Here is a 15,979-nt window from a genome sequence, read left to right on the forward strand (position 1 = left end):
GAAACTTCCTGGCAAATTCAAACTGTGTTCCGGACCGAGACTCGAAGTCAGGACCTTTGCCTTTTGTGGACAAGTGCTCTAGGAATTGAGATACCCAATAAAAGCTTTACTTTCGCTAGTGCCTCATGTCCTACCTTCTGAACTTCACAGAATCTCTTCTGCAACAGGCTGGGATGACTTGCTGTTATCCGTGAATTAATTAAGCAGAACGAACAAAGTGACTGCCACGTACGAAATACGGAATAGGAAATATCACTCAAAATAATGTTAATCGCAGCATCTGTAAACGTTGTATTCTAAATTTGGCAGTTTTTCTGAAGTAGCAGTAAATCCAAATATGAAATCTGACTACCTTTTTGTTAATTTTGAACTGTATGCTTAAAGTAATACGATTTAGAACTCTCCTTTTGTCTATAAGGCAATATAAAGAGGGTATTAAGGTACTGAAATCATTAAGTTGGGTTCGCCCTCATAGAATTACCCATACAGGTCACGAAAACTGCACTGATTTGGTTCTCCTTCAGCATAACGTCAGTTTTCACCCTAGAACATTGCTCACCTGTTGTGGGATGTGTACCAAATAAGGCAGAGGATACTAAATGTAAATAAAGAGGGGCAACACAAATGTTCATAGGTTTGCTTGATGCATGGAATAGCATCACGGAGACGCAGAAAAATGGAACTGGCGAACGCTTCGAGGTAGACGCAACTTATCCCTCGAAACAATAGTTACAAAGTTTCAAAAAACAGCTTTAAGTTATGAATCTAGGAATATACTACAGAGACCTTTGTATTGCTCCAAAAGGGATCGCGAGGACAGTATTTGACTAAGTACATTGCATCACAGGCGCTTAAGCAATCATTCCTCCCCTGCTCCACACATGAGTCGAACAGAAGAAGATTTCGAGTAATTACTCGTACAATGGGAAATACCCTGTGCCATGCATTCCACAGTGGTTTTCAGAGCGTGGGTGTATAGAAAGAAGAGATGTCAAAAGTTTGAATTTCCGTGGTAATGAGCTACCTGAGCAAGTTATTCATTTATTTGTGTAAGAAGTGAAAGTTGTAGCGACGGACGGAGCAGACGTTAGAAGCAGACATGCTTAAGCAAAAACTGCCTTCAACAAGAAGAAAATCTTAAGCCACCTGCCTTGAAATCAGAGAAAAGTTTTTCAAAGCCTATGTTAGAGTGTTGCATGCTATGGCTGTGAAACTCTGCGGACTGAGGAGAGACGGAAGTAAATTCTTTCGAGATGTGTTACAGTCGCAAGCTCAGAGTAAGGAGAACTGACATGGCTACAAACGAAGAATGTCTGTGATCCAAAGAAGAGTGTAACTTCCTGACCGTCTTGTGAAGCATGAAGGGCTTCTGAACAACAGAGAGATATGTCAGTGGAATGAGATCTAAAGGAAGAACGCGACTAAGGTACTCGTAGATGCACCTAATTATGAAAGCAAGGGAATAAGTACTGTAATGGGGAGAACCCCCCCCCCCTTACATGCCTGCCCTTACTCTACTTCATTCCCCTCACCCGCCCTCTCTCTCTCTCTCTCTCTCTCTCTCTCTCCCTCGCTCTCACTCACTCTCTCTCTCTCTCTCTCTCTCTCTCTCTCACCCACCCACCCACCCACCCACACACACACACACACACACACACACACACACACACACTGCATTACACTATTACCACAGTCTCTCTCCTCGCACTTGAGTAGAAAAATGAAATAACATAGAAATCTTTTAAAAAACTGTCTATTTTATGTTAAATACTTCAGTGAAGCCAAATACATGGTCCAGTCAATGTGACCACCCCCTATGTTCGATGTCAATGAGCCGCAACCATTCACACAGATGGCAGGTGGCAGCACTGACAATAGAAAGGAGGACGTGGGAAAAGAGCAATCTTGTCGTAATGATTGGCTTTTGGGTCAAGGGTAGAAGCATTTCAGAAATGGCTAAGACTGTAAGCCGCTCGTGAGTTGCCATGATCAGCCAAAAGGGGTGCCGAGGTAACTATGGTGCGCCATTACCGTAGATGATGGGGATGAACGATGGCTGCAGAGATGTGTACGGGCGAATAGACGTGCAACCGTTAAGCAACTGATTGTCCAGATGAACCAAGGGGTTACCAGCAGTGCCTCCACAACGATAGTTCAGCGAATGGTATTGCTAATGGGCCTCCACAGCTGGCGCCTGGTTCGTGCACTCATGCTGTTTATCAGCGACGAAGGCTGGAATTTGCAAGCTAATACCAATTTTGGACGTCCTGCGAGTGGCGGCAGGTGGTCTTCCCAGATGAATCGCGTTTTAGGCCGTTGGCATGTACGGCGTCTAACATCTGAAAGCAAACTTCCTGCAACAATCGTTGGAAATGTGCATACCAGAGGACGGAGCGTTATGTTTTCGTGGCATTCCCTAGTGATCTCATTATTCTGGAAGGTACAGTCGATCAACACAAGTATGCATCTGTTCTTGGGGAGCATGTCCGCCCATAGATGAAGTTTGTTTTTCCTCAGCAGGAAGGCATCTACCAGCTGGACAGTGCAACGTGTCACATAGTTCGCAGTGTACTTGTGTGGTTTGAAGAGCACCAGAGTTTACCATACAGTCCTGGCCACCAAACTCTCTGACTTTAAAACTTATCAAGAATCTGTGGCACCATCTCGATCAGGCTTTTCGCACCAAGGATCCTCAACCGAGAAACCTAGCTCAGCTGGACACAGCACACGAGTCGGCATTACTCCGCATGCCTGTTGTTACCTTCCAGAACCTCACTAAGTTTCTTCCTGTAGGTCTCGCAGCGGCCCGCTGGCTTTTGACAGGTGGTCACAGTAATGTGACTGGACAACGTAAAATCCTAACCACATTCAGCGACTGATCTCTAGATGAATTCCTCTCTGTATTCTTGCACATAAGAAATACTGCGCACTACCCAAGATACATTTTAATTAGATACAATCCCAAAATGTTTCTTATGGGGATCTTTATTTAACTTGTAACACAATCATGCTACATTCAGTATAAAAGCTTAAAAAAGTAAATAATGTCTTAAAAAGTGAAATAATTTCTAATACTGTACTGCAAGACAAAACAAGAATGACTAAATAATTTTTGATAAGTAAATGTCTGAATATCCACTATCCACGTAATAATGAAAACAGGTAATGAAACGAATTGTCGTGGTGACCTAAATTCTTGCTTTTCTTAAATAAGTTTTTTCTTGTTCTTTTATGTGCAAAATGATCCACTATTTTGAGATAATGCACTTCGTGCTCTTCCATTTTCCACATAACTTAAACACTTAAACCTTCGTCTACAATCCGTGAATCACTGTAAACGCCGTGGCAGAGGATACTTTTTGTTGAATCATTCCATTTCCATTCGCGGACGGAGCGTGGGAAAATGAATCCTTCTGCGGCTCTGTGCGAGATGTTATTTTCATAATTTTATCTTCACGATAGGGGACTGAACAAAATTCGTGAATTTTACTCTAAAAGAAGAGTGTTGCAGTTTCTCACGCACGTTCTTGATAGAGGCATCATGCGTCGCTTCAGGTTCTGCCAATTAAGATTTCTTTTAGTCTCTCTTACATGTAAAGCAAACGTGTTACCATTCGCAGCACCTTTCTCCTATTGATGGTACTTCCAAACAGGATAACCATTTCTGACTCATTGCAAAACGCAAAACGTAAAAATAGTTTTTAATCATGAAACTTCCTGACAGATTAAAACTGTGTGCCAGACAGAGACTCCAACTCGGGACCTTTGCCTTTCACGGGCAAGTGCTCTACCACCTGAGAACCCCAAGCACGACTCACGACCCATTCTCACAGCTTCAATGCTACCAGTACCTTGTAGAGCACTTGCCCGCGAAATGCAAAGGTCCCGAGTTCGAGTCTTGGTCCGGCACACAGTTTTAATTTGGCAGGAAGTTTCAAATCAGCACACACTCCGCTGCAGAGTGAAAATCTCATTCTGGAGATTTTAAACATATTTGTTTAAACTTTTGCAACAGCCGTGGGTTCTATACATCACGACGACTTTAAATGAACTTATCACTGTTGGCTGTGCTGAAACAGAAACGTCACGAGAAAAAATGTCATTGAAAAACTTAAGTGCTTCACTTTTAACGTCATCGTTATACGAAAAAAGTTATATTCCTACATTTGCGTTGATAATATACTTTATTTCAGGTATTAGGTTGCAAATAAATGTTGTTAACCACTGGATAGAAATATGTTACTTTAAGCCCAGCTACAGCCTGTCGTCCTCGCAAAGCTGGTCTTTACTGCTTTAAATCTTTTATTAGGCGATTTTCGGTCAGTGGCACATCTTTTAACCATGTTAAAACTTTTGTCAAGTAGTTTTTCGTTTGCCTGAGAGCAACAGAGCGATATGCCGCACTGGTAAGACACTGAAGTGGCATATGTCAGTCCACATTAAGGTTTTCTGTAATTTCCATCCAAGTCCTTTGAAAAGGATAGACCAATTTCCTTAACCATCCTACCATTACACGAGTTTGTGCTCCGCCACTGTTGACTTCGTCATCGACGGACGTAAAGCCCTGATCTTCTATCTTTGCTTCTGACAGCACCATTTCTAAGCAGTCATATGCAGCCGTAACATCCATAGTCTAAGAGTGCAAGATCTTATATACTGTATTAACTCTTTCTGCTGGTTTATACTGAATCTGAAAAAGGTAAGATAATATTTTTAATATCTATTGCGACACTTCATTTGTTACATTTTTTATTCTTACATATTATTGTCGGAGTCTTACGAATGCCAAGGATGCCTCTTTAAGTGTGTAGATGGCTTATCATTAGCCTCTTAGCTTTTACAGTGTCTTTCAGGACTAAATTGAAATTTCCATTTGATTCTTTTTTGTAGATGCTCTGTCATAGCCTTGGCCGAAACACTGCTTACATCTAGTCGCTTTCATTGTATATATTCATTTTCGGACTTTCGTGTCCTAATGGAGATTGATCTTTGACATAGACATAGGAGATAAATGATAGGCATATCTTAACGTCAGGATGATTTTCTAAACAATCTTTCATTATTTTAACATAATGAAAACTACTCTTGACTGATCGATTTTACTAAATTTTCCGATTTTCTTTCATATTTCAATTTTTTCCCATTTCTCCTTTCTTTTAAATTCCCGAAGCATCTTATCCTTGGGAGTATTTCCACGGGCATTCCAGTCTAGTTACAACCCTCTGCTGGATAGCTTCCTTAATTGTGCAGTGATTAACTTCGGCGTACTTTCTCAGAGTAAACAAAGTATCCCGAATTGATGCAGTTCTTAGCAATGTGTCCACAGTGTCCCATGCCGTTGCTCAGAAACCGTTGGAGACGAGATGTCTGGTCAGCAGCGAGAATGCATCCGTCGCCAGTCAGCAAAATATTAAGAAAACTGTGAAATGCAATAAGAGGACGGAACAACGACAGCAGTCAGAAGGTAAGCCATCAATAGAACATTAGAGCTCTTCGAATCCGTGGCACCCAAACACCAGCGTCAAATTGCTTGCGCCTTTCTGTGGGCACACAATAAATTCTCGCGGGCACTTATATTTAATGAATACGGAGAGCTTCGATATTGCAGTTATATTCCGGATAATTTAATTTTGCAAACTAATCACCCAAACTGTTTATAAAGATTTAGCTGAGGCAGTCTGTGCTAAAGGAGTATTAATTTTGTAAACATGTAATTACTGGCAATCACAGTACGACAAATTACACATTCTCCTCATAAGTTTATGTGGCAACTGATCTTTGTATTTTCTCGTAATAAAGAAGGAAGGGAGAGTAGAGTTTAATGTCCTTTCGACAATGAGGTAATTAAGGACGGAGTACAAGCTCGGATTAGGGACGGATGGGGTAGGAAATCGGCCATGCCCTTTCACAGGAGCCATCCGGGCATTTGCTGGACCGATTTAGGGAAATCGCGGAAAACCTCAGTCTGTATGACCAGTCAAGGATTTGAACCGTCATTCTCTCGAGTGTGAGTCCTGTGCGCTGTCTTGCTCGGTATGCACTGATCCTACCCTAATAGCCGGTATGTCCTCCTTTGGCACGGATAACAGAGGGGACGCGTCATGGCATGGAAGCAATGAGGTCTTGGCATGTCACTGGAGCGAGCTGGCACCAAATCTGCTTACATGTCACCTGATTCCCGTAAATTCCAGGGAATGGCCTACGAGCTCTAAGGCCACATTCAATCACATCACAGATGTGTTCGATCGGGTTGAGATATGACGAGTTTCGGGATGGAGGGGGGGCAGGGCGGGGCAGCACATCAGCTGGCACTCGCCACTGTGTCCCTTTCGAACCACTCCATCACACCCATGGCTTTGTACCATGGCTATTATCTTGTTGAAAAATGCCACTGCTGTCGGGAAATATGATCGTCATGAAGGGGTGTACGTGGTCTGCAACCAGTGTGCGGTACTCCTTGGCCGTCATTGTGCCATTGTGCCTTGCACGAGCACCACTGAACCAATGGACACCCACGCGAATGTTCTCCAGAGCATAATGGAGCAGCTATCAACTTGTCCATGTCCCGCAGTACAGGTATCAAGGAGCTGTTCCCCTGGAAGACGACGGATTCGCTCCCTCCCATCAGCAGTACCACTGGCATGATGAAGAAGGTAGCAGGATTCATCATACCATGCAACACTGTACCATTGCGCCAACGTCCAGTGCCGATGGTCACGTCTCCATTTCAGTCGTTGCTGTCAATGTCATGGTGTTAACATTGGGACACACACTGGAGATTGAGTGCGGAAGACCAGCGTTAGGACTATTTGGTGGACTGTGTGTGTTCAGACACATTTTTACTCCGCCCAGCATTAAAGTCTGACGTTAGTTCCGCCACAGATCGCCGCGTCTTCTGTTTACCAGTCTGCTCAGCCTACGACGTCAGATATGTGTAATGAGGTATGATCACCCAACCCCACGACGTCTGGACATGGCTTCACCTTGGTTTCGCCACATGTTGAAGACACTCACCACAGCTCTCCCCGAAAATCCGACAAATGGTGCAGTTTTCGAAATGCTCATGCCAAGCCTCCAGGCCGTCACAATCCGCCCTCCGTAAAACTCTGATAGATTGCGCATCTTCCCCATTCTACATACGGACAGCATGCTCACTGATACTACATGCCCAGTGCGTCTGTCTGACTACCAGTTATTCCTTGCCAGCTAATGCTGCTATCGCCTGGATGGGTTTATATCGATAGTAAGTCGGTGGTCATAATGTTCTGGCTGATTGGTGTATATACACCCTTATGGACATTGTTCGACAAGTCATGAGTTCATGGTGATGGGCTGCAACTCAGGTTTCCCATACACATATCATAAGAAACAAAATATTTTTATAAGATTTTCTAATGATTGTACATGGATTTCGAACATTAAGCTGTATTTTTGTTAGAAAATTAACTCACCTTTTAAAGTCATAGGTCTATTGTAAACAGAATGATATTCGATTTGAAATTGTTGTTTCTGCAGTAATTTCCAAGAACCCTTATGCATCAAAGTCGCACCCTCACTGCGATCTAACACCCGACTGTCGATGAACACTAAATAAGTGAATCAATGTTTTTTAATTAAATCATAGGAGAAGGTAGGTGGATCAGTATGTATTAATAATAGAATCACACTTGGATATATTAATAAACATTGGTCCACCTACCTTCTCCCATTATTTCACTTATAAAACATTGATCCATCTACTTTCTACCATGATTTAATTAAAAAATATGACTATTAATAGCGTTAGACCACATTTGCCTCTCAGTGCAGAAAACAATATCCAGACACCCGCCATGACAGCTGGGTGTTCGATATGAATTGCTTGCAGTGAGCCCGAGACTTCGATACCCAAGGTTTTTTGAATGTGTGTGAATTCCTAAGGGACCAAACTGCTGAGGTCATCGGTAGTTTTTTTTAATTGCTGTTTCTACTTATGTGCAGTTAAATAATGAGTCTTCGTACCCTGATTACCGGTGCAGTGTACTCACATTTACTTGACTTCTTGTCTCCCTAGAATATTTAGAGGTCGCTGGAATTCAAACTGCTAGTAGGTAAGATTCCTCTAACATTTAAAAATACATTTTACTTAGCATCCTTGTATTTAATCATAAAAATGATACAAGATTTGTCATACGTTGCCTTACGTAGAAAATAGGACATGAAAAGATTTACAGTTATATGTCCATAAGTTAAATATTATTACATATAACATGAAACCATATGCATAACAACAGTCATAATGTACTAAATTATAATAATAGACAAGTACGATTTAGTTTAGAATGAGCATTTTGGGTCATTATGATGAAGGAAATAAGCTATTGTATATTGAATGCTGATGATTTAAGTATTCCTTGACACTATAAAATCTCTACCTAATTAACATTTAAGTTCTTTTTTGAATATGTGGAATTTTGGTATACTTTTAATTTCCTTTGGTAGTGCACTAAATAAGATTTTTGGCTGATAAAGACACTTTTTTGGTACATAGCTTTTGTGTGACTTTCTCTATGAAAGTCGTCTCTATTTCTCGTTTTGTAGTTATGAACTTGACTGTTTAACAAAGAATGTTCCTGATGTGCCTTCATAAAACATATACTTTCATAAATATAGTTACATGGTAGAGAAATGATTTGTAGCTCCTCGAAAACTTTTTTACATGTTCTCTGTGTGTCATACCTCTGATTATCCTCACTGCCTTCCCTCACTGCCTTCTTTTGAAGCACAAACGAGTGTTTGGCCAAACTGGTATTCCCCCAAAATATGATACCATATCTTAGTGTGCTATGTATGAGTGCAAAGTATGAACATAACACTACATCAACACTACAGAAATTTTTTAGTATTCTAAGAACATAACAATACTGACTTAATTTTTCGTTTAACGTTTCTGTGTTTTTCTCCCACATTAAATATTCATCTAGCCATTATCCTAAAAATTTAGTATGGGGGGTTTGCTCTATCTTACATTGCCCACATTCTACAGTTAGGTCACATTTTTCTTTGTTTGTTATATGTCTGAGGTTCATCCAAACTTTTTTTTGCCATTAACAATTAATTTGATGTTTGCTTCTTTTGTGGCTACTGTGACTCTCTCCATTAGGTCAGTTCCATTCGTAGCTTTGACAAACAGACTGGTGTCATCGGCAAACAATACTGCATCTGCTGTTGATATATTGCTTGGCAAATCATTTATAAATATTAAGAACAGCAATGGCCCCAGTATAGAGCCCTGCAGCACACCATACCTGACTCTTTGGTATGTCAATGATAGGCTTTACCTGTATGCCTGTCTCTACCTTCTGATACCTATTAGAAAGATAGGATTTGAACCAATCATGTGCTACTCCACGAATCTCATAGCAATATAGTTTCCTGAGCAGTAAATTATGGTCAATGACATCGAAAGCCTTAGACAGGTCCAAAAACAGGCACCAGTTTAATTCATTTTTGTCTACAAAATTTATGATCAGTGTTAAGAAAATATAAATTGCTATGTCAGTTGATCTATTTTTCCTAAAACCGTTTTTCCCAGTAATTAGAATTTGATTTTTATTAACAAAATGAGACAATCTTTCATGTACTACCCTTTCAATTACTCTTGAAAATCCAGGTAACAGTTATATAGCCTGGTAATTGATAACATCAAACTGATCACTCTTCTTGTAAACAGGCCTGACAATCGATTTCTTTAGTTTTTCTGGGGAGATTCCTTTGCTAAATGACAGGTTAATCATTTAGCAAGTGAGGAATCTATGTATCTTGCACTGTTCTTTATTACTTTTGTCTGGAATCCCATCACAGACATGTCATTTTATTTTTTAACTGATTTAAGGCATTTTGAAACTCTAATGCAGTAACAGGGTATAGAAACATGGCTTTATCATTCATTGGTAGTTTTGCTCTGGAGCTGAAATCACATCTTCCTTGAATTAGTTTTGTTGCAATATTTATGTAATGTGTGATGAATATGTTGGCTATCTGTAGTGGGTCCTCAACTGTCTTCCCTTCACTTTTAATTTTTTGCATGCCAACCTTGGTCTTTTTTCAGCCAACGCAAGTTTCAGGCTATCCAACAATGAAGCATGATAGGGTCCACTTATGGTTCTCCCTTTTTTCCAAGTAATCTACGAGAATTATTCCTTGGGAATCTAAAAAAAAAAAAAAAAAAAAAAAAAAAAAAAAAAAAAAAAAAAAAAAAAAAACTGGCGAGCACCATAACAGCTCACAACATGGTCTTTACCTTCTTTGGTGCACTTTCACCACACTTTGTCCATTGTTGTTTCTACATTTTTGACTGTGCTGTGTAATGATGGATCCAGGTTTCATCAACAGTTACAAATGGGCGCTAAAAGTTTTCCAGATTGCGATTAAATATCGCCAGGTACTGTGCTGAAATGTTGTGCCGGATGCGCTTTTGGTACCTGCACCTGCCTCACATACACCTTCTTCATAGCCAATTCTCCGTGCTCTCGCTCTGTTGAGATGACTGCGATTCCAGAAATTTACCGAATTTTTATTTGGCGGATTTTGTCAATCATTTTCTTCGTCGTGACCTCAATTGGATGGCCAGAATGTGCTTCGTCCTCGGTACTTCTCCAAACACGTTTAAATTCATTAATCCAAATTAAATGGTCTTCAATGATATTGCAGAGTCCGCTTGAACTTCATCCAGTTCTGTTCAGATTTGTGCAGCAGCCTAACTCTTCGAATGAAAATGTCTAGTAACGGCATGAAAGACGGTTTTCTCCATTTTCTATCGCAGTCGACATGAAGGCATAACGAAAATGTTCCATTCTTTCATGGAAATTTACCAGACTTATCAAACCACCCTCGTATATAAGATTAAAAACCCATCGCTGAGAGAGGTAAAAGCTGTCCCAGAAGTGTTTCAGAGACTGGAAAAAACCATTGGCCTAATTTTATGCTATTTAATGGAGCCCATTTTGAAACGAATAACATTAATGTAGAGAAATAATTTAAAAAAAAGAAAAATACCCTTCTTAAAGTAATATCAACATAAACCCTTTTTTCCTAGAGAAATTGATCGACCACAAATACAAATTACATCATTAGAAGTTTCATTGTGCCTTCACTTAGTACTGATTTTATGTGGCAATTTCACTTTTCATCACTTAGCCTGATGTTCTGTTTGTGTAAACAGTATGATGTAGTTGTGTTCAGGGCCATGTCAGATTTTTGCTCTGAGTTATGTATATTGCGTTATACTTATTTAATTTAGGGTGAGCTGATCTCAAACATGTGCGGGAACATAACTATTCTCTCGTTTCTACCTACCTTATCTAACGTAGCAACTACATTTCGTATTATTGTATGAATGTTTCCCCCTCTGTTTTTCTTTTTTTTTCACTTAAATCACAATAACACTGCAAAAGTCTTCGCCTAGATTTAAAAACAAGAGATCACGCCACCCATGACGTGGCGTGATTAAATTATTTATTCCGTAACTCAATGCTGTCTAATTACAACATTCACGTTAGGGGCGCCGGAAAATTATCACTGAAACGATGAAATGACGTAAAAAGGTATAAGAGGGCGTGCTAAAAAATTAAAGCCTCCGAATTTTTAATGTGAGAACGCTTTTTAAATAAAACAAACTTTATTAACATTCTACATCTTTATTCTGTCTGTAAAACTTTACGGCGGTTGGAACTGAAATTACAAAAAGGTCGATTTCTTTTAAAAAATTGCTTTGTTTTTCTGTAAGAAATATCATCTTTGGAGATGCATGAAAATTGTTGAATAAGAGTCTTAGAAGTTAGAACCACTACAGAGTTTCTCGATAGTGTGGCAACTTCTGTTGTCAGACAACAGCTCCAATTTGACATTTTCTTCTAGTTTCAAGAACGAATCTAAAAATCTGGCACACAAATATCGATGTCCACAAATGGTCATTGGATTTGGTACAATAACATTCCAAAGTATCGATATTTTTTATCTATACCATGTACAAGTTAACAACACCACGTGATGCGACAATGACAATAAACAAATGAACCTTAGATGTGTTTTCAACGTGTACGCATTCATTCTTGGGCAAAATCGTTGTGTTTATCTAGATGCGCTTGTATTGTTAGCTCTTAGCAGCATTAATAAACGAATTGTATCCTAATTGCACGTTAACCAAAACATGTAAAAATGAAGTAAAACCATGAAAATGACATTATCGTTCGGAAAGTAAGTAGTTATATAACAAAACACGCAAAATTAAATTTCGTTTTTACACCCAAAATATTCTGAATCTTAGAACTTGTGAACAATATGTAGCTCATAAAAGAGAAAGAGTACACATCAACCAACTCCGGACATTACTAACAAGTTATAATGAAATGAAAGGAAGCTGTCGATCGGCTGAGTGACGTTTTGCACGTGTACGAGGTCCCATTAAGGCCTTCCATCTTAGAAATGTTATCAAGTCATCCTCCCAGTTCCCATCTCACTAGATGCACATTTCTTTATGAATCTGAAATGGCTACTAGTGTAACAAAACAGTTGCATGACAAAAGTACACTTGACAAAAGCTTACATACATACATTAATCCTTGTTCCATAGATCACGAATATGACATTTCGTAATGATGTGGAACGTGTCACTTTAACATTACACAAAATTAATAATTAATTTTTTATTTTTATTTATTTATTTACGTATTTATTTATTTTTTAGAGTTACCACTTCATATCTAAGAATTCATCTAGAAGAAGTTTTCATTCAGGAATTCTTTAAATTTGCTTTTAAATGTTGGTTGACTATCTGTCAGACTTTTAATACTATTTAGCAAATGACCAAAGATTTTTGTAGAAGCAAAATTCACCCCTTTCTGTGCGAAAGTGAGATTTAATCCAGAATAGTAAAGATCATCCTTTCTTCTATTGTTGTAGCTATGCACTTCGCTGTTATTTCTGAATTGGGATGAGTTATTAATGACAAATCTCATAAGTGAATATATGTATTGCGAAGGTACTGTGAATGTGTGCAAGGTGATCTTGGGTGGGCTCCAGATATTATTCTGATTACACGTTTTTGTGCAATGAATACTTTATCTCTTAATGATGAAGTGCCCCAAAATATGATTCCATATGAAAGCAGTGAATGAAAATAGCCATATAGGCTAATTTACTGATATATTTATCATCAAAATTTGCAATAATCCTAATAGCATAAGTCGCTGGTCGTAATCATTTCAGCCTATCATAGATGTGTTTCTTCCAATTCAGATTCTCATCAATGCACACACCCACAAATTTTAAGTATTCTGCCTTAGTAACAGACTTCTTTTCATAGTTTATATTTATAAATGGTGATATGCCATTTGTTGTACAGAATTGTATAAACAGTGTTTTCTCAAAATGTAGTGAGAGTCCATTTTCAGAGAACCATTTAATAATTTTCTGAAAGACATTATTTAAATTTCCTCAGCTGATTCTTGCTTGTTGGGTGTGATTACTATACTTGTATAATCAGCAAAAAGAACTGGCTTTGCATGTTCATAAATATAGAGTGGCAAGTCGTTAATGTAAATTAAGAACAATACGGGACCCAAGACTGGCCCCTGTGGGATACCATTCTTGATACCTCCCCAGTTAGAGGACTCTGCTGATTTTTGCAGACTATGTGTACTGTTAATTTCAACTTTCTGCATTCTTCCAGTTAAGTATGAATTAAACCATTTGTACACTGTCCCACTCATACCACAATACTTCAGCTTATCCAGAAGAATTTCATGATTCACACAATCAAAAGCCTTTGAGAGATCACAGAATACCCCAATGGGTGAAGTTTGGTTATTCAGCCCATTTTATATTTGATCAATGAAAGCATAATAGCATTTTCTGTTAAAATGCCTTACTGAAAACCAAATTGACATTTTCTTAGTACTTTATTTTTACAAATATGCGATGCTCCGTTTGAATACATTAATTTTTCAAGAATTTTGGATAAAGCTATCAGAAGTGAGATTGGGTGGTAATTGTTAGCATCAGACCTACCCCCTTTTTTATGCGGTGGTTTAACAATAGTGTATTTCAGTCCATCTGGAAAAATGCCCTGTTTCAGTGAGCTACTACTTATGTAGCTGAGAATCCTACTTATTTGTTGGGAACACACGTTTAGTACTCTGCTGGAAATGCCATCAATTCCATGTGAGCTTTTACTTTTGAATGAATTTATTATTTTCCTAATTTCAGCAGGAGAGGTGGGTTGCATTTCAATTTTACCAAATTGCACAATTATTACCTCTTCCATATACTGCCGTGCATTTTCTAATGAATAGTTTGATCCTATTTTCTCTATAAAACTTAAAATATGATTATTAAAAATGTTTTCTACTTCAGACTTCTTGTTAACGTACATTTCATTGACTTTAATGGAAATACAGTATTCCTGTGCTCTTGCCTTGTTTCCCTTTTAACAATATTCCAAATTATTTTAATTTTATTATCAGATGTGCTAATCTCAAACATAATGTACATACTTCTGGACTTTGTAATAACTTTTCTTACTACAGTGCAGTAGTTTTTTTAATGTTTCTCTGTTTTGAGATCATTACTCCTCCTAGCTATAAGGTACATTTCCATTTACAAGATATTTTTATCACTTTAGTAAGCCATGACTTTTTACATGGTTTCTTACAATTATATTTCAGTGTTTTCTTGGGGAAACTGTTTCCAAATATACTCACAAAGGTATCATGAAATAGGTGAAATTATTAGCATCATGTTCCTTGTACACCTCATCCCAGTCTGACTGTTGTAAACTTTCCCTAAAATCTTGAATTTTTAAATCATTAACTGAACACACTACTTTGGAGGACTGTTTTGCATTACTGTATGGAGCTATGTCATATAGTGTAACTAGCTGTGCATCATGATCAGATAGACCATTCATAACAGGCAAAGTTTCTATTTGATTATCTTGGTCTACGAAAACATTATCTATCTTCCTGTACCAACCAAGTAGGAAAATCAATAACTGACATCAAATGAAAGAACCAAGTAATACTTCAATGTCAAGCTTTCTACCAGACTCTCTCAAAAAAATCTACATTGAAATCCCCACAAACAATAATTTGCTTTCTTCTGTATGACAGATAGCACAACAACGAAGCCAAGTTTTTCAAAAATATTTGAAACTTTCCCAATGGGGATCTACACATGGCTACAATTATAATAGTGCCATTATTTAGTTTAAGCTCACATGCTCATGCTTCTGTATGTTGCTCTATGCAAATCTTTTTTAGTTTCCAAGTTTTTCACACTATAACAGATTTTAATATATATGGCATCTCTTCCTCTCTCCATAGTGCTGAAAGCTCATATTCATCTACATTTACCATTTCCATACCTGTGACTATATGATGTTCAAACAGGCATAGTACATCTGTTCCACCCTCAGTTTCTAAATCTTCTAACCAAACAAGAAGCTCATTTACTGTGTTTTTTAATCCCCTGATATTCTGATGCAATATACTGACATTATTTTTACTGTGCTTTTATGTGAATCTTGTGACATACTAACATTATTTGTCACTTTACTGTTATGAGAATCTTGTGATATTTTAACATCTCTAGTACCTGCCTAACTGAACTTCTCATTAAGCTTAATTTCAATCAATGTTGAATGATTGGACACTGATCTTAGCCTAAAAAAGTACTCCCGTGAGTTTCAGTGCCCCCCTCCTTAAAGATTTTGCTGTCATCCTGTCCAGTTTACCCTTCCCTTTTCTATTGAGATGCAGGTCATGTCTTGTGAAGTCGCACCTACCAATACCATCAACAGGAACCAAACCTATGCCTGACAAAGTACGCGCCCGAAGCAGCTCATCTACCTCCATATTGCTGACAGAGCTGTTCAGTTGGGGCCGGTATACCGCATGAAAGCAGGAACCAAGCCAAAATTTGTATGGTTTGTTGTGGATGC

The 15,979-nt window shown here is 38.5% G+C and overlaps 1 protein-coding gene across 2 annotated transcripts in view; it reads right to left on the reverse strand.

Annotated features, from left to right (window-relative positions):
• Nucleotides 1-15,979, reverse strand: part of LOC124594829 (ATP-binding cassette sub-family C member 4-like) — a 316,274-nt gene that overhangs the window by 34,488 nt on the left and 265,807 nt on the right. The window lies entirely within an intron of this gene.

Source organism: Schistocerca americana, chromosome 2 (assembly GCF_021461395.2).
Source record: "Schistocerca americana isolate TAMUIC-IGC-003095 chromosome 2, iqSchAmer2.1, whole genome shotgun sequence".
Taxonomy (NCBI): domain Eukaryota; kingdom Metazoa; phylum Arthropoda; class Insecta; order Orthoptera; family Acrididae; genus Schistocerca; species Schistocerca americana.